This window comes from Podarcis muralis, chromosome 15 (genome assembly GCF_964188315.1).
Source record: "Podarcis muralis chromosome 15, rPodMur119.hap1.1, whole genome shotgun sequence".
Lineage (NCBI taxonomy): Eukaryota > Metazoa > Chordata > Lepidosauria > Squamata > Lacertidae > Podarcis > Podarcis muralis.
Window position 1 is genome coordinate 32597247 of NC_135669.1, and position 26185 is coordinate 32623431.

The 26185-nt window shown below is 48.9% G+C and overlaps 1 protein-coding gene across 3 annotated transcripts in view; it reads left to right on the forward strand.

Moving 5' to 3' along the window:
• The first annotated feature begins 11320 nt into the window (after positions 1-11320).
• CAMKK1 (calcium/calmodulin dependent protein kinase kinase 1) overlaps positions 11321-26185 on the forward strand; it is a 99641-nt gene continuing 84776 nt past the window's right edge. The window contains exon 1 of one of the 3 annotated variants that reach the window (XM_077919442.1): positions 11321-11564. The gene's annotated coding sequence lies outside the window, so the exon portion shown is untranslated. The remainder of the gene's footprint in view (positions 11565-26185) is intronic. The other 2 variants (XM_077919443.1, XM_028707682.2) reach the window with 2 other exon arrangements.

The window sequence follows — 26185 nt, forward strand, 5'->3', positions numbered from 1 at the left end:
AAAATACCATAGTCTTTTAAACATTAAAAGCTTCCCTAAACAGGGCTGCCTTCAGATGTCTTCTAAAAGTATGGTACAGTAGTTGTTTATCTCTTTGACATCTGGTGGGAGGGTGTTCCACAGGGCGGGCGCCACTACCGAGAAGGCCCTCTGCCTGATTCCCTGTAACCTGGCTTCTCACAGCGAGGGAATTGCCGGAAGGCCCTCGGCGCTGGACCTCAGCGTCCGGGCAGAACGATGGAGGTGGAGACGCTCCTTCAGGTATACTGGACCGAGGCCGTTTAGGGCTTTAAAGGTCAGCACCAACACTTTGAATTGTGCTTGGAAACGTACTGGGAGCGAGTGTAGGTCTTTCAAGACCGGTGTTATGTAGTCTCAGTGTTATGTGGTGATGGGAGCTGCACCATAGATTTGGATAATGGTGTTAGGATATTTCTTTTAACTTTTTTTCCAGCAGTTGCTCATAGGCCTCAGACCCTCTAAGTGTCCCTGTTTTCCAGCGACATTCTCAGATTTATGGAAGCCGTCCTGGTTTCTGATTTGATCCTGGAATGTCCCGCTTTGCCTTAGACATCTCTATTTTCACTGGAGAAATGTTGGAGGGGATGTCTCTGTTTTCATCGGAGAAATGTTAGAAGGTATGGGGCCTTGGTTTCCAGACCTCTCACTATCCAGTGCCAGAGATTACAATCTCCTACCTGAGTGATAGATTTTTGCCTCAGAACATGGGAGGCCTGCAGTGTAGCTAGCCTTTAATTTCTCAGGGACGAGAAGGCCGCTAACATCAAATGAACTGGCTCTACATCAGAGTGTTGCTTTGACAAATAAGAGCGGATATGGTTCCCCTTCTTTGTAGCCCCTTTTACCACAACAATATATTTCTTTTGCCTGTTAATGAAACAGGATAGATCAGAAAGGCCAGAAGTAACAAAGTCAGGATAGCTAAAAGCCCATACAAATATAATTCATTCATTCATTCCTTTCACTTAGTCCCAATTGCAATATTAAAGCAGGCAGGCAGTTGCTGCCCATTCAAAATGAAATGACATTTTATTATAATCTGCAGCTTCTGTGGCTCCCCCCCCCCGCTGCCCTCTAGGCTCCTGGCTCTGCTTATTATCTCCTTCAGGAATGCAAGGCAAGGCAAGGTTATTAAGATGATGTTTTCTCCCGCATAGACTCCGAGATAATGCCACCAAGGGGATAGTATCCTTGAAAATAGAACACAGTTACTGTAGTAAAAAAAATTGCTTCACCAAACACCGATTACAAAACAGCTTTCCTCTGCCTCTGTTTGGAGACTTCAGATCTCTCTGAAATAACAAAATAGAGGCGGGTGAACATCTGGGCCATGCCACACCTGTTTTCCCTCCTCAAGAACATTTGTTGATTAAAATCTGGTTCCCAGAGCTGGACACAACTCTGGATGTGGCCTGATCAGCAACAAACAGAGCAGAACTACAGTCCTCTTCAGGGACAGAAGCAATTCAGTCCTTGGCATCTGCAGGGATGGCTGGGAGAGAACCCAAACTCAACTCCTGGAGAACGACAGCCGGGCTGTGTAGGAAATACTGAGCTGGTTGGAACACAGTAAGGCAGCACCCTCTGTTCATGGAAGCTATGAGGGCACCCCGTTCCGCTGCCTCCATCACTCTCCATGAGTTGTTGAAGAAGAAGAAGAAGAAGAAGAAGAAGAAGAAGAAGAAGAAGAAGAAGAGTAGTTTGGATTTGATATCCCGCTTTATCACTACCCTAAGGAGTCTCAAGGGAGGGCTGACTGGCGCTGTGGGTTAAACCACAGAGCCTAGGACTTGCTGATCAGAAGATTGGCGGTTTGAATCCCCACGACAGGGTGAGCTCCCGTTGCTCGGTGCCTGCTCCTGCCACCTAGCAGTTTGAAAGCACGTCAAACTGCAAGTAGATAAATAGGTACCGCTCTGGCGGGAAGGTAAACGGTGTTTCCGTGCGCTGCTCTGGTTCGCCAGAAGCGGCTTAATCATGCTGGCCACATGACCCAGAAGCTGTATGCCGGCTCCCTCGGCCAATAAAGCGAGATGAGCGCCGCAACCCCAGAGTCGGTCACGACTGGACCTAATGGTCAGGGGTCCCTTTACCTTTAAGGAGTCTCAAAGTGGCTAACATTCTCCTTTCCCTTCCTCCCCCACAACAAACACTCTGTGAGGTGAGTGGGGCTGAGAGACTTCAAAGAAGTTTGACTGGCCCAAGGTCACCCAGCAGCTGCATGTGGAGGAGCGAAGACGCGAACCCGGTTCACCAGATTATGAGTCTATTGCTCTTAACCACTACACCACACTGGCACCACACCACAGAAGGACCACTACACTACACCACAGAAGGACAGACAGGCATCTGAAGGCGGGAGCTTCCTAGGAAGGGCTTCAGGAGAAGGACGCAACAGCCACACGCCCTTCAATCCCAGCCCCGCGAGGACAAGCCCCACCGAAAAATTCACCCGGGGCAATCGCCCCAGCAACCGCCTACACGCTACGCCCCTGACGCCTCCCTTGTTAAAGGAATGCTGGAGAGCATATCTGGATAGACGGGAAAAGATATCTCGGGTTAAAGGACACGGGATCACAAGTCACTATAGTCCACCCGGAGATAATCAGGGCTGAAGCCATAATTCCAGGAAAATTAATAAAATTAAAAGGCATTTCGAAACAAGCAGAGATCCTAAAGGTGGCGGAAATAGATGTCAGGTTCAAAAACTGGGCAGGGAAGTGGCAGGTAGCCCTTTCGGAAGAAATTCCCACCCCTGTGCTCATTGGTTGGGACATTTTAGAACATGTGCAGAGTACTTTCATAGTTACCAGAGCAAAAGGGAGCCTACAGTCACCTAATCCTGAGGGGGTGGATACAGTAGCAGAGGCAGACAATGCTGAACGACAGCAAGGGGATAATCAGTGTGAGGAAAGAAAAGACACCTTTTTGTTTCCTTTGACTAAAAGTCAAACTCCAAGTTTTGCCAAAAAGCAAAAAGAAGATACTGAGTTACAAATGTACTTTGAGGCAACCGAGTCAGAGAGGCCGTTAAGTCCTGAGTGCCCAGAACAGTTTTGTTTGAGCAAGGACCCTTTATATTGAGAAGTCCTTGTCCCACCACCCAGGGGGGTGAAGAAGTGAGAAGACAGTTAGTAATTCCACATGATATAGAAGTTTATAAAATTATCCCCAGAAATGGGGTAGAAAAAGGGTATCCTCCCTCTCAAGGCTAGAGGGTGCATGTGTAGAAACTAGCCCATTGTACAAAGGTAAAATGTGCATCTATTGCTTTGCCCAATTTTGCCTCTGGGCCCCCCCCCCCCCGGCATGGGGTTCCTTAGATTGCAATGATGGGAATGTGGCCCTGAATCAGAAAAAGATTCCCTAGCTTTAAGGGGACCTGATGGCTTTATAAGGGGATGAGACAAATGTTTGGGAAAGGTTTCCATCAAGGATTATTAGACATGCTAGCTAAAACAGAACCTCAAAGTTAAGAGACCGTATACTTCCTAAATATTGCTAGGAAGAGAATATTTTGAGAGAGAGAGAGAGAGAGAGAGAGAGAGCGCTATTGCCTTCATTCATTCTTTTACTTTTAAAAAAGTTTTTTTTGGTGCAGAGAGGAACTACTCCAAAGAATCTTTGCTCTAAAAAAGGGAAACTTTGATCAAATGCAACAGGACCTGTCTTTGGAATTGTTGTTGCAGTATTAGAAATTGGCCGGCAGAGGGGGTGAGAGCACTTGCAATAGCTCCCCTGGAAAAGTCACAGGCAGATTCTCCCATGTAAAACTTGGTGGTAAGTGAGGAAGACCACCACCACTGCTCACACCACTTTCAGATCTGGAATTTGAACTTTTCTCAAGCCGGACCTGCAGGCATGGCATTAAAGAGCACTGGAAAATGCACAGCGGTGATCTCGTTTCCACGGAGGCAGAAACAACAAAAAGATTTGGCTGGGATCTTGAGGCTACCTGTTTCGACGTGGTGTATGTGGTGTTGTGATGATGTGAACAGCAAATTATCAGGGGGGTTGGACTATGCCTTCTCAATCCGGCCCACGGACGGTCTGGGAATCAGCATGTTTTTACATGAGAAGAATGTGTGCTTTTATTTAAAATGCATCTCTGGGTTATTTGTGGGGCATGGGAATTCGTTCACCCCCCCAAAAAAAAAATATATAGTCCGGTCCACCACATGGTCTGAGGGACAATGGACCGGCCCACGGCCGGAAAAGGTTGCTGACCCCTACTGCCAAAGAAATTTTAAAATATTTTTATGTACACGACAATGGCGGCAAGAGTCTTAATAGCACAAGGATGGAAGGATGGGGAAATCCCGACGAAAGAACTGTGGCAAGAAAAACTGATGGACTATGCGGAATTGGCAAAACTGACACACAAACTACGTGACAAGGATAACTGTGATTTTAAAGATGAATGGGAACCTTTTACGAAATACTTAAAGAAGCAACAAAATGAACTGGACTCTTTCGCAGGTTTTGAATAAACATTCACAAACTCTTTATTGTAATATATAGATAGATAATTTGAGGATCTTTACAATTTTACAATATGCAGACAGAAAGATGTGTTGAGAAACCAGAGAAAGGAGTTGAGGGAAGTCTGGGGTGGGGGTGGGAGGTTGGGTTTTTTGTTTAGGGGGGAGGGGGAGGGGAGGGGGGAAAGGAGGGGGAAATATGTGGATGATGTATTTTTGTTAAAATTATTGTGTTGAAATTTCTATTTATTTATTTTTTAAATGTTACTGACCCCTGGACTATATGATTCTTCCTTAGTCTCAGTGTTGCCCTTGTGGAATTCAGCAGGGAGGATGGGGACAAAACTAGAATGAGTTAGCTCTCCCTGTCATTGGCTCCGGTGCCACCTACTGGTGGCCTCCTTGCATTCTGCCCTACCAGCCCTGATGGTCACCAGACACACTGCAGACAGACAGACAGACACACATGCAAAGCCAGTGTGGGGTAATGGTCAAAGTGTCAGACTTGGATCTGGGAGACCAGGTTCAAACCCCCACTTGGTAATGAAGCTCACTTGATGCCCTTGGGGGACAGTCACTGCCTCTCAGCCCTAACTTATTTCCCAGGGTTGCTGTGCCACTGTGGTCTAAACCACTGAACCTCTTGGACTTGCTGATCAGAAGGTTGGCGGTTCGAATTGCCACAGAGGCTTGGGAGGGGCACAACTTCACACCAAGCGTCTGCGGAGATCGCTCTCCTGCAGTGGCATGGGGGAATAGTTGTGCCCCCCCCCCCCGGTGGCTGGTCGTGCACGGCTACAGCCACCCAAACACTATGTGGTAATTTTGGGGCATTGGGCGGATATTTGCACCCTGGCGCCGCATCTGCTAAAGACGGCCCTGGCAGCAGTGTTCCTTGGTAGAAGAATTGGAGGCATTACTATTGTGACTCTGCTTTTATGTGTGAAATGCTGGAGCATCTGCTTTTCTGATTCGGGCAGCAAAGAGTCTTGGTCTCGGCCGGGCCCTGCCGTTGGGCGTTCTCTATGTGTGTACAAGTGGCCCTGCTGCCACTGTCCTCAAGCTCTTCCCAAGTCGTTCCCCCCTCTTTTTCTGCTTTGTGTTTGCGTTTTCAAGCTCTTCCAGAGGCTTTCCCTGATTCATCTTCTCCAGATGGAACCTCGTCACTTTCCACATATTCGTCAGCTAGAAGGGAAAGGCAGCTTGCAAATGAGTCACAAAGCTGCAGAGGGAGGGGTGCGGAAAATATGAATGAACAGTCTGAGAAAAGACGGCGGCAGCTGGATTGAGCTCTGTTTATGCCTCGGGCACATTTGGCAGGCAGCTGCAAAGGAAGAGCAACCCTAAAAATACTAAATAATTGCCTGTATCACAGGTGAGCAACCTGCCGCCCAGGCCGAAGGTGCTTCCATCCCAAAATAGTTCCTTCCTTCTCTTCTCTTCCTCGCTTTTGCTGCATTTTGAAAGTGTCTCCTGAACACTTGCATATATATTCTGTGTGGCTTCAGTTATGTATTGCAGAATCATCGAATTGTAAAGTTGGAAGGGACTCCAAGGGTCATCTAGTCCAACCCCAAGGGACGCGGGTGGCGCTGTGGGTTACACCACAGAGCCTAGGACTTGCCAATCAGAAGGTCGGCGGTTCGAATCCCCGCGACAGGGTGAGCTCCCATTGCTCAGTCCCTGCTCCTGCCAACCTAGCAGTTCGAAAGCACACAAGTGCAAGTAGATAAATAGGTACTGCTCTGGCGGAAAGGTAAACGGCGTTTCCGTGCGCTGCTCTGGTTCTCCAGAAGCGGCTTAGTCATGCTGGCCACATGACCCGGAAGCTGTACGCCGGCTCCCTCGGCCAATAAAGCGAGATGAGCGCCACAACCCCAGAGTTGGCCACAACTGGACCTAATGGTCAGGGGTCCCTTTACCTTTACTTTAGTCCAACCCCATTCAATGCAGGAATCTCAACTAAAGCATCCATCACAGATAGGTATTCACCCTCTGCTTAAAACCTTCAATGAAAGATAGTCCACCACCTTCTGAGGGAGTCTGCTCCACTGTTGGACAGACTTACTATCAGAAGGTTCCTTCCTGATGGTTAGTCGGAATCTCTTTTCTTGTAACTGGAAACCATTAGTTCAGATTCCATGCTCCAGAGCAGGAGAAAACAAGCTTGCTCCATCTACCATGTTGACAGCCCCTTAGATATTTGAAGATGGCTATCATATCTCCCCTCAGTCTCTTCTTACCCAGGCTAAACATACCCAGCTCCCTCAACTGTTCCTCATAAGGCATGGTTTCTAGACCCTTCTTTGCCGCCTTCCTCTGTACACATCCCAGCTTGTTAATATCCTCCTTAAACTGTGGTGCCCAGAACTGGACCCAGGACTCCAGGTTGGGTCTGACCAAGTCAGAATAGAGCGGTACTAATACTTCACTTGATTGGGAACCTAGATAGATAGATAATATTTATTACGGCCATAGGCCCATACAGGTAAAAACATTGGGAACCTATACAGTGGCACCTTGAGTTACAGACGCTTCAGGTTACAGACTCCGCTAACCCAGAAATAGTACCTCAGGTTAAGAACTTTGCTTCAGGATGAGAGCAGATATCGTGCTCCGGCGGTGCGGAGGCAGCAGGAGGCCCCATTAGCTAAAGTGGTGCTTCAGGTTAAGAACAGTGTCAGGTTAAGTACAGACCTCTGGAATGAATTAAGTACTTAACCTGAGGTACCACTGTACTTCAGTTGATGGAGCCTAGAACTGCATTAGCCTTTTTTGCTGCTGCATCACACTGTTGACTCATGTTAAGGATATGGTCTACTAAGACCTCTAGATCCTTTTCACATGTACAAGTGTCCCACATCCCATATTTGTGCAGCTGGTTGTTCCTACCTAAGTGCAGAACCTTACATTTGTTCCTATTGAGCTTCATTTTGTTGGCTTCTCCAATCTGTTAAGGTCATGTTGAACCCTGATTCTATCTTCTACGGTAATAGTTACCCCTTGCTATGTACTAGGGGCTGTACCTGCTGGCGTGAAAGAGAGAGGCAGTGTGGTGTAGGGGTTAGAGTGTTGGGGTAGGACCCGGGAGACCAGGGTTCAAATCCCCACTTGGGGGCCAGTCACTGCCTCTCAGCCTAACCTAGGGGGAGATCTGTGTGCCCAACCTTGAGCTCCTTAGAGAAAAAAGCTGGTGTTATGTATTGAGTTGAATAGGATCCAAAATGCAGCAGTCTGATTGGTCCTAGAACAATAGGATTCAGAATGCAGCAGTCTGATTGGTCCTAGAACAATAGGGTCCAGAATGCAGCAGTTTGATTGGTCCTAGAACAATAGGGTCCAGAATGCAGCAGTCTGATTGGTCAACAGGAGCCACCCAATCCAGCTCCAGGTGGAAGTGAATCTGCAACCTGATTGGCCTACAGGTGAATCCCAGAATTAGCCAATCACGTGGGGCCCATTGTGTAAATAATGTCTATAAAGCAGACATTCTGGAGGAACTTCCATTCCTCCTCACCACTATGAGCTGAATAAACAGCATGAAATCCACTCTCGACTCCGAGTATATTTCAGCTGGGAGACGAATGCAATAAACAAACAAATCCCCAAGAGGCTTTGGATTTGGGGGGCTTTGGTTGCTATGCTCCTGTGCAGTCCTGCTTGGCATATTCCCTGCGAAGAGTGCATAGAATCTCTGCCTGGGATATCACATTTGTGGCTCCCGGGGCAAAATTCCTTTCTCTCTGAGAGGAAACCGCGAGAAAGACAATCTGCAACCAGACACAGTGAATGGGGAGAGTTTTCAAGGTTCCCTCCCTAGTGTTGCTCGCTGTGTCTTAATTATGCCATGATAGTCCTAATTACTTCCCCTGGCAAACTCCAGTTTCGTTTGGCAGAGGCTCTTTTGTGCTGTTAATTGCTCGTTTTAATTTTTACAGGTAGCACGAGTTGCATGGGAAGCGGGGGGGGGGGGGGAGAGACAGGCACAGCCCACCCCAAATCCTAAGTTGTTCAAATGAGTCAGGCGCCAGGCGATAACTTTCCATTTTAACCAGGTCTTTGGCTTTTTACAATCTCTGGGGTCTTTTAGAGTGGGTGGGGATGTTTGGAGCTGCCCGTGGCAAAAAAAGAGACTAGTAATATTATTGTAGACCCACCCCCATTTTCACTTTCAATAAAATAAAATAGAATTGGCCTGTCTCTAGTCTGTAAATGAGGGACGCGGGTGGCACTGTGGGTTAAACCACAGAGCCTAGGACTTGTTGATCAGAAGGTCGGCAGTTCGAATCCCAGTGATGGGATGAGCTCCCGTTGTTCGGTCCCTGCTCCTGCCAACCTACCAATTCGAAAGCACGTCAAAGTGCAAGTAGATAAATAAGTACCGCTCCAGCAGGAAGGTAAATGGTTTTTCCGTGCGCTGCTCTGGTTCGCCAGAAGCGGCTTAGTCATGCTGCCCACATGACCCGGAAGCTGTATGCCGGCTCCCTTAGCCAATAAAGCGAGATGAGCGCCGCAACCCCAGAGTCGGCCACGACTTGAGGGTCCCTTTACCTTTAGGGCCTTTTAGAGTGGGCGGGGATGTTTTGAGCTGCCCGTGGCAAAAAAGAGACTAGTAATATTATTGTAGGACCCCCCCCCCCCCGTTTTCACTTTCAATAAAATAAAATAGAATTGACCTGTCTCTAGTCTCTAAATGAATGAAGCAGCACAGAATCTAGAATCATAAGACCTTTTTAGACTACAAAGGGGTCTGTAGAGGTCTTCAAGTCAATGCAGAATCTGCAATGCGAGGATACAACAGCCCCTTCCCTGATGGACAGCTGCCTAGCCTCTGCTAAGGCCACATTCACACCATACGTTTAGAGTGCTATGATACCACTTTGAACAGGCAAGGCTTCCCCCAAAGTATCCTGGGAGCTTGTTGAGGGTGCCAGGAGTTGTTCAGAGACTCCAATTTCCTTCCCAGAGCTAAAATTGTTAGAGCGGTTTAACAATCCAGCCCTCTTCACAGAGACCCGTCAGAGGGGAAGAGGGGGAAGTTTTATTTTGTTGTGGTTGCAAATTTATGTAGAAATGTGGAGAAAAGGTTGGAAAAATGAGAAATCGAAAGAGAAACCATCAAAGTTCTGCCTAACCTTCCTCACAAGGTTATTGTGAGGATATACTGGAGAGGCCATTGGGTGGAAGAAGTTTGCACCTAACATTGAACTCCTTGGAGAAAAAGGTGCAATATAAATGCAATTATTTTTTTTGACATATTTCTAACAGGCCTTTGGGAATTGAAGGTTGGTTTTTTTAAAAAAGAAATATATTTGTTTTTTATTTTGTTTAATTATGCTTCCTTGTTTTAATTCTGTTACCGAGTTTAATTACTTTTCAGAGTTTATTGTTTATATGTTTTTAGCTTTTTGTATTTTATCCGTGCCGTCCAAGCTGCCTCGAATCCCTGTTTTGGAAAAAGGTGGGATATAAATAAATATAATAATAATAAATCATGGATACATTTCAAAGTATTGTCTGTGCACTACACGTCTCATGAAGATATTAGTGTATTTTTGGTCTTTGTGGAAGCCACCCAGAGTGGCTGGGGAAACCCAGCCAGATGGGCGGGGTACAAATAATAAATTATTATTATAATAATAATTATTATTAATTATTATGCACAGCCAATTCCTGCAGATTCACTGCGCAGGAGCAAATACACAGCTTCCAAGCCCAGGCAGGCAACTGTCCCTTGGAAACTCAACGTTGGGGAAATGAGAAATGGAGAGAAAGCGGAATTGGCAGATTCTGACCTTCTTCGCAGGGTGGTTGTGAGGATATCCTAATGGAGGTGGGGAGAAGTTTGCACGCCGTCTTGAGCTCCTTGAAGGATAAGGCGGGATATAAATGCAACAGATAGAATCATGGAATTGTAGAGTTGGAAGGGACCCCACGGGTCATCTAGTCCAACCCCCTGCAATGCAGGAATCTCATCTAAAGCGTTCATGACATATGGCCTTCCAACCATTTTGCTTAAAAACAAGCGGAATTAATAACCGGCGCATGCACTGCAGAATTGACCAGCGCACCACTGGGATGAAATGCACAGACTTCATTGCACAGCAGCAAAACAAAAGCCAAATAATAATAATAATAATAATAATAATAATAATAATAATAATAATAAATATCCAAACCCAGATGATGGATTTTTCAGAGCTAGCCAACCTAACCGGAAGAGTCCGCGACCAGAAGGAGGAGGAGGAGTATCAGGAAAAATGGACTAAATTTAATGATTATTTAGTTAACTATGTCAAGTTATTAATTGGAAACAGGTTGCAGATAGTTAATCAGTTTAGGATTTTTTATAAATTAAGTGATGAATTAATATGTTTAATTTCAAAATGAAAAGATCTAAGGATGTTAATGTTCGAGTTAAACTTTATAAGAACTGTGATTTGGAAAAACCGTTAAAAGGATATGCATTGAAATTCAACCAAGGGGAAGCGAGGAAGTCACTTAATGTTAATAAGTGTAATTTTTAATAAGGTTATGATTTATGTTTGTTTGTTTTATGTGTTTGTTTGTTTATAATTTTGTGAAAACCAATAAAAAAAATGGGGGGGGGGAGAAATAATCCAACCCCACCTAGCTTGCAAGCCCGGGCAGGCAGCAGCAGCAACCTTCCCTCCTGCCGAACGCCGGGCAGCCGATCGAGAATTAAGCTCGCTCCGCCGGCCAATAGCGAGGCGCGCGGCGGGCCAGCCAATTATACGGGCCAATGAGGAGCCGAGCGGGCCGCCTGCCAATCGCGCCGCCTGTCACAAAGCCAACCCGCGAGCAGGCGGAGGAGGAAGAAGCAGCGTCCGCGCAGCGCGGCGCCGGGCTTGCTACGGGGCTGCGGATTGGAGGCTGGCCGGATTACTTTGTTTCGGGGCTCCGCGCTGGAATTGCGAGCGAGCAGAAGCCGGAGGGGAATCGGCTGGAAGGGAGCCGCCTCCTTGGGAAGGAGCCGGAGCAGGTGAGCGGCTGCATCTCAAGGGGAGAGAGAGGGAGATCGAGAGAGATCCAGCTAGAGAGGTTAGCGCCTTTGCATTTTCTGTTTCTCCAGATCCGTGATCCAGATCCGTGCAACAGCTGGAGGGGTTTGATATCGGTGGGGGAAATAATGAATCGGCACCTCTCTGTGAGCCAGTAGCTTTGGGCGGTGCAAAGGGTCCTTTTCTTCCGCACACCCCCCTTCCAAAAGGGCCATTGTGTCTCATGTGTGGGTCGCGTCACGTCTGTGGGGCGGTGAGGGGTGACAGCTGGTTGACACCCCCGAACCAGATGGGTTTGGCAGCGCAGGGCTTCGAGCGGAGGAAGGGTGCCTCTGAACATGTGAGGAGGGCCGCCCCCAACCTCCCCCATCAGCGAGCGGAATGCGAGTTTTGACCAGACAAGAGGAGGAGACGGGCGGAGGGGCGCGTGCTGCCCAAGCAAAAGGGGGAGATGAATGGGGGGTCTTCTTTCTCTCGACCTCTCTGCGGGTCCTACTGCGGACCGACGGCTTTTGACTCTGCTCTTCAACCTTTTGAAAGGTCTGTGTAACGTGTGGCTTATGTCTTTGGAGGTGAGGAGATGCAACCCCCCCCCCCCGTAAAAAACACAAATGAGGTTTTGCAGCACAGGGTTTTGGAAATGTGAAAGAAGAGAATAGTGCCTTCTGAGCATGTGTGGAGTGTCGCCACCAACTAAAGTGGTGCTTTCGGCTAAGATTTGGTGATGGAGCTAAATAATATATCTAGACAGTGCGCCTAAGCAGACTTGAACCCCCAGCGTCCCAGCGTTGGAGGGTCGGAGGAAGAGTAGAAAAGGTGTCGCTACTGAATGAATTTCCTAATGCGAGAGATTCAAGGGCATAGCTCAAGTCTTTGCTCCGGAATCGCGTCTCTCTCTAAGCCAGGGCTGGAAACCTGTGGCCCTCCAGATGTTAGGATCACTGCAGCTCCATCAGGCTGGGCTAGCATGACCAATGGTCAGAGACAGCAGTAGCATCTAGGGGATACCCTGTGGGCTTCCCTTAGCCTACTCTGACTGGCAGCAGCCCTGTAGGGTTTTAGGCAGGGGACGTTCCTAGCCCTTTCTGGAGGTGCCATTGGGGATTTCTGCATGCAGAGCAGGGGTTCCATCCCTGAGCTATGGCTCTTCCCTTAAAAACAGAGCGAGGCTCCGGTCCTCATGATTCTATGCCCAGGTCAGGTTTAAATAATAACATAGCAAGCTGCCTTACCCACAGGGGCCCATCTGGCTCAGAATTGTCTACACATTTATCAGCTGCTTTCTGGGGTTTCAGGCAGGGGACGTTCCCATCGCCACCAGGAGACGCCAGGGATTGAACCTGGGAACTTCTGCATGCATGGCAGGTGTACTGAGCTGTAGCCAGCATGGCAGGGGTTATGGGACTTAGCCTTGTAGTATTATAGAATCATAGAGTTGGAAGGTACCACCAGGGTCATCTAGTCCAACCCCCTGCAAGGCAGGAATTCTTTTGCCCCAAATGGGTCTCGAACCCATAACCCTGACATTATGAGTCTCATGCTCTGCCCACAGAGCTTCTGGGGGCCCCCAGCTTTCCACATTCAGGTGTGGGAAGGGACAGAGAGAAAAGGGCATGGCACATCTTTATTTGGGGGGGCAGTCTTAGAGTCCCTGTCTTCCAGCCCTGAAGAAGGGAAGGGCTTTAGTTCAGTAGTAGAGCACCTGCCTTGCATGCAGAAGTTCCTGGGTTCAGTCCCCGGCATCTCCAGGTAGGGCTGAGTATGTCCCTTGTCTGAAACCTTCTGGTCAGTGTGGACAGCAGTCAGCACAAGGCAGCTTCCTGTGCTACTCTTTAAATCAGCCCTTTTATTCAGAACAATGAGGACTAGAATCTTGCTTTGCTTTTAAGCGAAAGACCGCAGCTCAGCTGCAGAGCATCTGCTGTACACGCAGGTTCAATCCCTAGTGGCACCTCCTGAAAAACCCTGCAGAGCTGCTGCCAGGCACTGTAGAATCATAGAACTGTAGAGTTGGAAGGGACCAGGTGGATCATCTAGTCCAGTGTTTCCCAACCTTTTTTGGGCAAAGGCACACTTGTTTGATGAAAAAAATCTCGAGGCACACCACCATTACAGCCCCGTGACGTCAGCGCGCAGCGTCACGCCGGGAGGGACGCACGAAAGTGTAAGTTTCAATTTTTTCCCCTCCCCCTTGCCGGGGAACCTCCAAGCTTTGGGGGTGGGGGGGGGAGGAGGCAGCAAAGCGAGGGACTGAGGGACTCCTCCAACGACAAGGGTTGGGGAAGAAGAGAAAGGGCTATTCCGCTCCAGTCCTTTCTGAAGGAGCTGAGGGTGGGGGTCCTCCGGCGCCTTCGGCGAAACGGCGCCAGCCCAGAGCGCTTCTAGGAGGCTGCCTTTGTGCGCGACGTAAAGCCCTCTTTCCCTCCCTCCAGCCCCGTGTCACCTGTGGAAAAGGGGGCTGGATCCAGTGACGCAACTCGGAAAACTGTTAGGGAAGCCAGAGCAGGAAAGTGAGTGGGGGGCGGCGTCGCCGCTTTAACCCACGTTTCCTTTTTGAAAGAGAAACTTAAGACTAGATGACCCTTGGGACCCCTGCCAACTCTACAGTTCTATGGCCCTTTGTGGAGGGGGGGCAGCACCTGGAAAGACGGGCTAGGGGATAATTGGGGCGGCCGCCTTAGGCACACGTCCTGAGCTACAAAAACAAACCCAATTCCTGCCTTGTTTTTTGCAGTTTCTGCAAAGCGAGGGAGTCTCCCCCGCCTCCATTCCTCGGTGCCTCCTCCTCCCCCTGCTCCCCACTACGGGTCTCCCCTGCACTTGGCCAGGCCGCCTCGCCCTCCTTCCTTTCCCAGAGCAGTGGCTCAGAGCGCCTCCTTGCACCGCAGGAACACTCCGTGGGGAGGGGAGGGAGCGGAAGCCCAGACCAGCCCCCAACCCGCTTAGTCCGACCCCTCAAACCTTCCCAAAATAAGAACTCTGCGTTCTACAACGTCACCCCCCAGCGGGGCCCCCTTTATTCCCGGTGAGAGGGGGGCGGCGGAGGGAAAAAGCTGCTTCCCACACTTACCCGCCGCCATCTTGACTTCCCGCAATGAGCCGGATGCGGCGCCTAAGCTCCCTGCCGTCGCTTCTCCGCCTCCTCTACTTTGCACAAGGCTTCAGGGGCGCTGGCCGATTCATCCATCGGCCGCTCTTTCAAGCCCACTCGGAGGAGGAATGAGTCGAAAGAGCCAGAGACGCAGCCGCAGTGGAAGCCCCGCCCCTCCCTTCCAGTCTCGGGGCGGGGCAGAGGCCACCAGGCTGGCAAGCAGAGCGCCGAGAGCGAGGAAGCTGATGCAACGCGGAGGCAGACCCCGGCTGGCGTGTGTTAGAGCAGTGTTTCCCAACCTTTTTTGGACTCGCCCGCCTCCCTCCAGGCAACACCTCGCGGCACACCAGGCAACACCTCGCGGCACACTAGTGTGCCGCGGAACACCGGTTGGGAAACACTGATCTAGTCCAGCCCCCTGCACTGCAGGGATCTTTTGCCCAATGTGGGATTCGAACCCAGGACACTGAGGTCAAGAGTCTCATGCTCTACCAACTGAGCTATCTCTAGGAATATTAGACAATCTTGAGCTAGGTGAGTCGATGAACTGACTCTGTCTTGAGCAGCTTGCTGAGCTTTTATTTTCCAAAACTCCTCGTCAGATACCACCCTCAGTTGTTAAAAGACGAGGTGGAGCTAGAGATGGGACTCCAGTAAAGTGTTTGGAAGGGAGAGTTTGTCCTTGGGGCACCTTAAGGGTCAGAGAAATGAATTGTGGCATAAGCGGTAGAGTCAGTTTCTGGAAAAGGAATTCTGTGGTCCATGCAATCTCACAATGTAATGGCACATTGCTGGAAGCTACAGGACAGGAGAGTGATTCCTGCATTGCAGGGGGCTGGATTCGATGACCCTTGGGTCCCTTCCAACTCTGATCCCATGATCTTATAATAACGCTGCCTTCCTATAGCCACTTATCTGGGAGTAAGTCCCATTGAACTCGATGGGACTTCCAAACAGGCAGGCGTAAGATTGCATTGCTAAATCTCTCTTTAAGCCTTTGAAATCTTTGTTAGGGAACCTGTGGCCCTCCAAATGTTGCTGGACTTGCAATGTGGCCAAACAGTCACATTCAAGTCCCTCAAAAACCTGGAGCGCTCTAGTCTCCCCACCCATGATGCCTCAAGGGGCCTCAAGACTCATCTGTGTGTATTTGCTGTAATGAGCGAACATGGCTACCTTTATTTGGCCAGTCTGCTAACCTGGCCTACCTCGCAGGGGTCTAGTGAGGCTCAATCTGTGACCCTTGGTGGATAGGTGATGGTAGTGATGATGACTTTTCATTTAAGTACCTCTCTCTTCGTTAAAAAAATAATAATCACAGGGCAGTTTGCAGAACAGAACAGCCCAGAATGAGGTGGCGTGAGATAACGATTGCAATAAACAATAATTAAAGCCCAGGCACTAATTAAGCCCTGCTGAGCTGTCAACTTGGTTAATTGTCAGTCTTGACTCTCCAGGTTTTCTATCAAAGAGTATCTCTCTCCTTCTTTTTTTTTTAAAAAAAGCTTGTTCCGTTTCCCCGTTTTTTGGAGACAGTGGAAAAATACCACCTTAGGATGAACCACTAAGTCTTTGCTGTCGCCATACACGCAACACACACACCCCAGGCCTTTGGATCCATATTGATCAGCTAAGTAGGGGTGTGTGTGTTGTTGCAGTGATGGCTGGTAGGGCGAAAATCAGGGAGCCCTACAGTAGGGGGCGCCCAAGCCAACGATAGCAAAGCCAGCTAACTCCAGCTTTGCCCTCCTCCTTGGCCCTGCTGAGTTCTACAAGGGACGACACTGGAGGTGTTTAAGCATAGGTTGGACAGACCGTCTGCCAGGGATTATTTAGCTGCTGTTTCTGCATTCAGGGGGTTGGACTAGATGGCCTTTGGAGGCCCCGTCCAATAGCTCTGCTATTCAGTGATTCTAAGGAGGAGGAAGCTGACAGGCAGGGCGTCATCCGGGCTGGTTGTAGGCAAGAGTGAGGACTGGCTGCGGGCAGACAGGGATTATTGAGCAATGGCCCATTAGCCGCAAAGGACCGTCCGCAACTGGGCTATTGCTCCTCAGTTTGACGTTGGGGGAGAAAGAGCAACTTGCATTCCCATTTGCCTGCTGCAGTGCTGGGCCTGCTTCAATTTCTATCTTTCTTCCTTGCTGCCAATCCAAAATTGGTGGATTCATCTTGGGTGGGGGCAGAGAGAATGGCAGAAAATGGGTTTGGCCGTCCTTGCACTAAGGTTTCGCAAGCCCCCTAACCTGCTCCTCTGGTTTCTGGAAGTGAAAAAGGTGCCTTACTGAGACCGCTACACTTTGGGGGTCCTTTGGTCTGCAAACCTGGGTGGGCAGCCACGTGTCGGAGACCACCCTTTTGCTCAGTCTTCTCCTTCACACATCTTCCCCAGCTTCCAGATGGTTTTGTTTTGGGTGGTTTTTGGGTTGGGGAAATCGTCTCTATCTTCATTCTCCCCTCCTCCCCATTCCTCCTTCTCTAGACAGCACCTTCTGGAGATGATCCCAAGGTCTCCTTTAGATGTGTATGTACCAAAGAGGCAATGATAACTCCTAGCTGCCTTCGAGTCTGTGTTTGTGTGTGAAACTTCAAAGAAGGCCTTTTATTTTTGATGCTTTCCCCGTATTCCAGAATGGATCGGGGGCTCATTGTATGTTGTAGGTGTCCTTCATTATTTTTATTTTTTAAACTGCTGTAGCTTTTCAGCTCTCCTGAGATGGTATGTGCTTTTGTTTTTGAATGCTGAATTGGCAAGGCTCCTGAGTTTTCCACCTGCTCCCTGTTTCCTCCATAAACTGGTTTATCCAGGTTAGCAGAACAAAAAACAGGAGTGTGGGGCTTGATGGCAAGTCGCAAATAAATATGGTACCTCCTCCCCCATCCCCGTTTCATATACAGTGCTACCTCAGGTTAACTACTTAATTCGTTCCGGAGGTCCGTTCTTAACCTGAAGCTGTTCTTAACCTGAAGCACCACTTTAGCTAATGAGGCCTCCTGCTGCTGCTGTGCCGCTGGAGCACAATTTCTGTTTTTATCCTGAAGCAAAGTTCTTAATCTGAAGCACTATTTCTGGGTTAGCGGAGTCGGTAACCTGAAGCGTATGTAACCCGAGGTACCACTGTATTTTATTTTATTTTAATTGTTCAGTGGTTAAGAACCAGGAAAGGCCTCATGGTATTCCCCGCTGTCTTCTGTGGGGTTTAACACTACTTATTTCATTGTGGTTTCTGCCATCCGGTTCAAGAGCTTGTGGCTTACCTAACACCCGGCTTACCCAAACTTGTGGTGGCCACAAAAATGCTTCTGTTTAGCCCTGCAGAAATGGAAAGCACTTTTCCTTAAGAAGATAAGAAAGGCCTGGTGGATCAGGCCAGTGACCCATCTTGTCCAGCATCCTCATTGGCCAACCAGATGCCCTGTGAGAAACCTGAAAGCAGGACTCGAACACAGGAGAACTCCTGTGGTTCCAAGCAACGGGTATTCAGAAGCATTGCTGCCTGCCATGTAAAAGATAAAGGGACCCTTGACCATTAGGTCCAGTCGTGGCCGACTCTGGGGTTGCGGCGCTCATCTCGCTTTATTGGCTGAGGGAGCCGGCGTACAGCTTCCGGGTCATGTGGCCAGCATGACTAAGCCGCTTCTGGCAAACCAGAGCAGCGCACGGAAACACTGTTTACCTTCCCGCTGAAGCGGTACCTATTTATCTACTTGCACTTTGACTTGCTTTCGAACTGCTAGGTTGGCAAGAGCAGGGACCGAGCAATGGGAGCTCACCCCTTCGCGGGGATTCAAACCACCGACCTTCTGATCAGCAAGTCCTAGGCTCTGTGGTTTAACCCACAGCGCCACCTGCGTCCCTGCCATGTAGCCATCAATAATAGCCTTCCCCTCCATGAATTTGTCCAGTCCTCTTTTAAAAACCATCAGGGTTTGTAGCTGCCACTGCCTCCTGTGGCAAGGAGTTCCATAGTTTAACTCTGTGCTGTGTGAAGAAGTCCTTTTTTTTAAAACCTGTATCTTCTGTCATTGAAATGTCCACAAGTTCTGGTGTTATGAGAGAAGGGAGAAAAACTTTTCTCTATCTACCGTACTTTTTCCATGCTGCGCATGATTTTATAAACTTCTATCATGTCTCCTTTGAAATCCCAAACGCTGCCACCTTTCCTTGTAGGAGAGTTGATCTTCTATCTACCCCATTGAACATTTGGGTCGCCCTTTCCCTCTTCGGACAGCCCTGTTTTTTCAACTTTTAAAAAAGTGTTGTTTGCCTCTGGTGCATGGATGAACTGCTGAGAAGCTCACCCTGGTGCTCTTGAATGAGTCACTGTTCTGGGTGTGCCTCTGGGTTTGGAAACAGGCAAGCTCAGACCAGTGACTCATCTAGCAGGCAGCCTCACTGGCGATTCTCTCTAGACCTGTCGCTCTAAAACTTCTTTTTCTGTTGCTGAGGATCTTTGAGAAACACTTAGTGGACTTTTTCGTTTTCCTTGTGCCTTTATCACTGACATCTCCCTCAAAGCAGCACTGAACTGTGAAATCACAGGCCCTAGACCAGGCTGCAGAAAACAGCATTTTTAACAGATACATTTTAAAGGGGGAAATGGCCCCCGTTCTGTGTTTCTGAAAACTGTAGGCCAGAACCTTGTTAGTCTGTTTGTTAATCCAGCTCTGGTCAAAATGACCTCTATCTCCACTGGCAAAAAAATAAAATAGAAAGAGAAGATCGAATTAAGATATCCTTGATTTCTCTGCAAACTTTTTGCAGGCTGACTGAAACAAGGGTGTAAACCACCGGTTGGCCACAGACCACACATTATGGAAAACCTCTGTTCCTTATATATTTATATGCAGCCTCAAGGTAGCACGATTCTGTTCTTCCCATTTTTTAATCACAACAGCCCTGTGAGGTAGGTACAGCTGAGAAAGAGAGAGCTGTTGGTCCAAAGTCGTGAGCTTCATTTTGTAATAAAACACTTTGCACTGCGTGGATAAAGTAGAGAGAGGAGATTTTTTCTCCCACTGTTGTAATGCTATAACTGATAAGCTGGATGCCCAAAGGCTCATCTCTGGCTGTGAGTGACTGGGGAGAGTTGGAATCCAGCAACACCCGGCAGGTGCCTGGTTTGTGAAGACTGCGGACCACGCCGATGCTCTGATTCGGGAGTAGCCAAGATGCTGTCTTTGTGATGCTGTTGGATGACAGCTCCCATGACGCCTGAGACAGCTCTCCACTTCGCTGGGAGTCCCTTCTGTGACTGGGGTAGAAGCTGCAAAGCTCTTGGCCTTGTAGAGTCTGGTGAGGTGGCTGGGCTCCTTGCGATGTCTCAGGGATGAAGGTACTAGCCCTGTCTCCTGTAGCCTTCCTGGTGCAGAAGGCCTGTGTGCAGGATGAATCCTACAGTGGGTTTTCTCATGCTGAGGAGGTGTCAGGGAGCTTTGGCAGTTTCCCAGCTGCATCTCCCAGTTTTTTGGGTGTGTGTGCGTGTGTGGAATGGGGAATTGGCATTAAAAAACAACCACAGGCTTTCTGGCTGGGGCGTGAAAGTGGGAAATGGTATAATATCTCTCACTCATTCAGAACATGAAGTAAATTGTCTCTGTGTTCCGATGAGTTGTTCTGGAACATCAAAAGAGGCAGCCATCAGATGAAGCTGAAATTGGAAGCAATAAATCCTGCACACGGCATGTGTTAGATTTAAGGATGGGCAAATCTCTCTCCGTTTTGGTTTCTCTCATTTATTTATTATTATTTTATTTCTCCCCTATCCCTAATTGGATTTCTCTTCCTGTTTGCTTGGGATTTTGCAGGGACAGACTTCAGCCACATCCGCACGCCGTACATTTAAAGCACGATGATATCACTCTAAACCAGGGCTAGTCAACCTTTTTATACCTACCGCCCACTAATGCATCTTTCTTGATGGTAAAATTTCCTTACCGCCCACCAGTGCTCGATGGAAGGAGAATTCAGCTTGTGCCGTAGAACCCCCTACCGCCCACCTAGAATCCTGACACACCCACTAGTGGGCGATAGGGACCAGGTTGACAACCCCTGCTCTAAACTATCATGCTTCCCTCAAAGAATCTTGGGAGCTGTTGTTTCTTAAGGGTGCTGAAAGTTGTGGGGAGACCTGTACAGTCATACCTCAGGTTACAGACACTTCAGGTTGCATTTTTTTGGGTTAGGTAAAGGGACCCCTAAGCTGCTTCTGGCGAACCAAAGCAGCGCACAGAAACACCGTTTACCTTCCCGCCGGAGCGGTACCTATTTATCTACTTGCACTTTGACGTGCTTTCAAACTGCTAGGTTGGCAGGAGCAGGGACTGAGCAACGGGAGCTCACCCCGTCGTGGGGATTCGAACCACCGACCTTCTGATCGGCAAGTCCTAGGCTCTGTGATTTAACCCACAGCGCCACCCGCGTCCCATTTTTTGGGTTACAAACTGCCAAAACCCGGAAGTATCGGAACGGGTTACTTCCGGGTTTCGGCGGTCACGCATGCACAGAAGCGCTAAATTGCGTCTTGCGCATGCGCAGAAGCACCGAATCGCAACTGTGCATGTTCAGACACGTCGCTGCAGGTTGCAAACGCTGTGGGTTGCAGACATGGATCCCACATGGATCATGTTCGCAACCCGAGCGTCCACTGTATTCCTCTTCCAGGGGAACAGTTCCCAGAATGGATTGACAATCAAGTCCCTTTTCCCAGGGAACTCTGTTTTTGCATGCAGAAGTTTCAACTCCTGGCAAGTCCAGATTAGGCTAGGAAAGGCTCCTTTCTGAAACATCAGAAAACTGCTGCCAATCTGTCACGGACTGATTGGACACAGAGAAATGGTGGGGAAGGAGGCTGAGAGCCCGGGGATTGGTGGTGGGACGACGACGAGTGGTCAGAGGGAGAAGATTTGGGGTGAGGTGGTGTCAGAAACTCAGACGGTAACAGGGCTTGGTGAGCTGGGAGAGTCTATGGAAGAGAGAAGTCCAGAATTGTGGGAAACTGGTTGCCCCTTATACAAAACTGTCAAGAAAATAATACCTCTAGTGAAAGCAAATTCAAGTAGCTTCTGAGTGGTTTTAAGAGAGGCCTCCTCTTCCTCACGTCCTCTTCATAAACCGGAGTGCATCCGTTTGGCATGCACCTGGCCAGGTGTGAGGAGCCTACAAGATGACAAATGGCCTTCATCTACCTGGTGAAGTTTCCTAATGTGCTAACCAGACAAGGAGAGATGTCTCTGCTGCGGCCTGGCTGGCCTTCTCGCTCCCGGCTTGGCTGCATATTACCACCGGCTCCCGACTGCAACACAGCTGACCTCCTGTTAGCACTGCAAATGGATCTTTCAGAAGCATTTCAGGAAGAGAGATGTTTCCCCACTGCCCCTCTGGGCGGTAAATTGAGGGAGAAATTTCGCTAATTGGATTTCTGTCTGGCCTGCCTTGAATATTTTACTGACATGCTTGCAATGGGTGGAATGCGACTAAATTTCACTCAGAGTAGACCCATTAAGAGTAATGGACTTGCTAAGTTAGGCATGGATGCGGAACAGAGCTGCTCTTACAACCGTTAAAGAGCAGCTCCGGGAAGTTAAAACAGGATCAGAAAACCTCGCAGGCCTGAACAAAAGTTAATGGAAACATTCTTCATATGGTGCTAAGAAAAGATAATGATGTTGGCACCAAAAGGACCTCTCTGGAGAGGAAGCTCCAAAAATGGGGTGCTACTGCTGAAAAGGCCCTGTCTTAGAATACTGGGATCAGGAGTGGGCAGGCTTTTCAGGATTGAGGGCCACATTGCCTTAGGGGAAGGCGGTCAGGGGCCACATGCGGATGGCAGTGCTTGGAGCCAAAGCAAAAGATGGGTGAGATATCCAGTCTCTGTCACTCTCTTCCTTTTATCCACCCATGGAAGATGGAGCAAGCTTGTTTTTCGCTGCTCCAGAGGGTAGGACCCAAACCAGTGGATTCAAATGACAGTAAAGGATATTCTGACTAAACATCAGGAAGAAATTTCTGCGGTAAGAGCTTTTTGACAATGGACTTGACTACCTGGGAAGGTGGTTCCTCTCCTTCATTGGAGGTGTTTAAGCAGAGGTCGGATGGCCATCTGTCATGGATGCTTTAGCTGGAGTTACTGCATTGCAGGGGGCTGGACTAGATGACTCTTAGGGTTCCTTCCAACTCTACAATTCATAGAATTCACTGAGGCAGTGTTAGAAACTCTCATATACAAGCTAGGCGCCCAATGGCTCCTTAAACCAGGGTTACAGTTGCCAAAACAGAATGCCTAGTTGCAGTTTTGGGGCCAGACAGCTTGAAAGTCATATTTACCAAGACAGTGGACGCTTGGGTTGCGAACGTGATCCGTGCGGGAGGCAACCCGCAGCGTTCACAACCCACGCCCCACACGTCTGCGCACACATGGGTCATGATTTGGTGCTTCTGCACATGCGCAAAGTGCCGAAACCCAGACGTAACCCGTTCCTGTACTTCCGGGTGCAGTGCGGTGCGCAACTCAAAATAGCGCAACATGAAGCGTCTGTAACCCGAGGTATGACTGCATTATTTTTTTGGTTCCTGGATTTAATTCTGATTGTGCATATAAAATATAACAGATAGAATTCTACAGGATGCTAGTCAAGATCCAGTGATCCCCAGGCATGCATCTTCAGATGGTGGAGACATCAGACGCCATCCTGGTGCCCAGGCATCTTCACTTGGCCGCAAGTGGCCGATAGGTAAAGGACTCCTGACCATTAGGTCCAGTTTGTAGCCGTCCCTGCCTTCTATCGGAATAGGTAAAGGTAAAGGGACCCCTGACCATTAGGTCCAGTCGTGACCGACTCTGGGGTTACGGCGCTCATCTTGTTTTATTGGCCGAGGGAGCCGGCGTACAGCTTCTGGGTCATGTGGCCAGCATGACTAAGCTGCTTCTGGCGAACCAGAGCAGCGTACGGAAATGCCATGTACCTTCCCGCCGGAGCAGTACCTATTTATCTACTTGCACTTTGACGTGCTTTCAAACTGCTAGGTTGGCAGGAGCAGGGACCGAGCAACGGGAGCTCACCCCGTCGCGGGGATTCGAACCGCCGACCTTCTGATCAGCAAGTCCTAGGCTCTGTGGTTTAACCCACAGCGCCACCCGCGCCAGATTCAAAATGGGCCTGGTCCCTGGTGAATTTTGAACGCTGTCCTGAGGATCGTCTCGTCCAACCCCCTGCAATGCAGGGATATGCAGCAGTCCCATATGAAGATTGAGCCTGCAACTTTCTCATGCTGAGCACCATGTTCTAACCTACTGAGCTAATTCTTTGATTCTACGTTGCAATCACAAAACAAGGGCATTGAGCTGCAACGGGCAGGTGCCCCCCAAATAATGAGTGCCCCTAGTCAATGAAAATAATTTTAAACATATGTGAGCACCGTAAGGAAATGTAAAGCTTTCAACAGAATCTTTGGGGAACCTTGAACTTAATTTCAACAAGTTATAATTTTGCCAGTGCAGGGAATAATTTTCCGCCTGCACAACCAGGAGTTATAGTTTGCGAGAAATGCATGCGACCGCAAGGGGAGAACTTTGAAACGAGCATTTTCCCTCCCTCGTTTCTTGTTGCCAAAGAATACTCTCAGCTGCACGCTAATTTTCCCAAGCACGCAAACTAATGGGTCCATTTCCTTTGGAAATGGCTTTTTAAAAAAATATAAAGAAGGAAATTGTACGGTTTATTTTAGGGTTGAGTGTGCTTGTACAAAACCCATGTTTGAAGGCCAGAGGATAAGAAATTGCTTGCCTGCATCCTCAAAATGGGACGCGGGTGGCGCTGTGGGTTAAACCACAGAGCCTAGGACTTGCTGATCAGGAGGTCGGTGGTTCGAATCCCCGCAATGGGGTGAGCTCCCGTTGCTCGGTCCCTGCTCCTGCCAACTTAGCAGTTCGAAAGCACGTCGAGTGCAAGTAGATAAATAGGTACTGCTCCGGCGGGAAGGTAAACGGCGTTTCCGTACGCTGCTCTGGTTCGCTAGAAGCAGCTTAGTCATGCTGGCCACATGCTGTACGCCGGCTCCCTCAGCCAATAAAGTGAGATGAGCTCCACAACCCCAGAGTCGTCCATGACTGGACCTAACGGTCAGGTGTCCCTTTACCTTTACAGTACCTTTATCCTCAAAATATCATCCTGTTCAAAACGGTGTGGAGAGTGTGCGTGGGAAGAAGGCAATTAAAAGGGAAAAGAAGTTTCCTTCTGGTGGGCATGATCTGGAGCTTAATAATAATAATACAGCACAATTGTGGGATAGTTTAGTCGGTAGAGCATCAGAATCTCTGGGTTATGGATTTGAGCCCCACGTTGGGCAAAAGTATTCCTGCATTGCAGGGGGTTGGACTAGATGACCCTGGTGCTCCCTTCCAACTCTACAATTTTATGGTTGTATGATTCTACCTTGCTTTTCTGTTTCGAAGTCCTTCTCCTATGTGGCAACCCCCCCCCCCACTTTGTTGCTGAGTCATAAATCACATCTTGCGCACGTCTGAAGCTACCGTAGGTCCATCGTCTGTGGCGAGCCTTTTGTAATGAGAATCCAATTGCAATTTTCCCTTCCCTTTTTTGATTTATGGTTTCGCCGCAAGCAGATGGGGAGCGGGGGGGGGGGAGGGAGGGAGGGAGGGAAAGGGCCTTATTCCCGTTTAATTATTCCGAGTGGATTTTTGGCAAGCAGGTCCCTCTTTGCCGTGTTTAGATTGTTTTGAGAAACCAGCTTCCAGGAAGAGAGCTCATGTTTGCACATTTTTAAAAAATCTGCTGGTGTGTACATGGAGATAATGCATACTCATGCGCCCACCCCCACCCCACCCCCGCTCCTCAAGCTATCTGCTTTAATTTCACTGTTGCTGTAAAGTCCGGGAGCTAACAAAACAACAACCTACTAGATTTGGCTCCGCTGCAAAATCTGCGAAATGTTTGCATGTTGGGAATCTGGCATTCGTCTGGATTGATGCTACGAGCGTGAATGGAGGGGTGAGTGGGTGGCAATCTGCATTTAGGCTCCCCCTCCCATCCAGCCCACACCAGCGAAAGCCGAAATTTTTGATGCACCAATTCTTCGGACCAGAGGGCACCGTCCATCGTGTGGCGATGCAAATTGGAACTGTTTCTAACCGTAGAATTCCCCTGCCCTCAGAAATACACCTGCCTGTTCTGTATGCACTCCAATTTGTGGGCAGCGAGAGACTGTGGAACTCCCTCCCACAAGAGGCTGTGATGGCTTCTTCCCCTTGGATGGCTTTAAATGAAGATGGGACAAATTCAAGGAGGATAGGGAAGGCTAACAATGGCTCCTAGCTGTGATGGCTCTGCTCTGCCTCCGCAATTAAAGGCAGCCATGCTTCTGAAAGCCAGTTGCTGGCAACCACAGGAGGCAAGAGGGCTCTTGTGCTCAGAACGTGGTTTTCCCACAGGCGTCTGGTTAGCCAACGTCAGAAGAGGACGCTGGTCTAAATGGGCCATTGGTGTTGTAAGCAAAATCTGCCCTTGTTCCCTAATGGGGTGTCCAAGAGCCCGTATAGAGTCCTTACGTA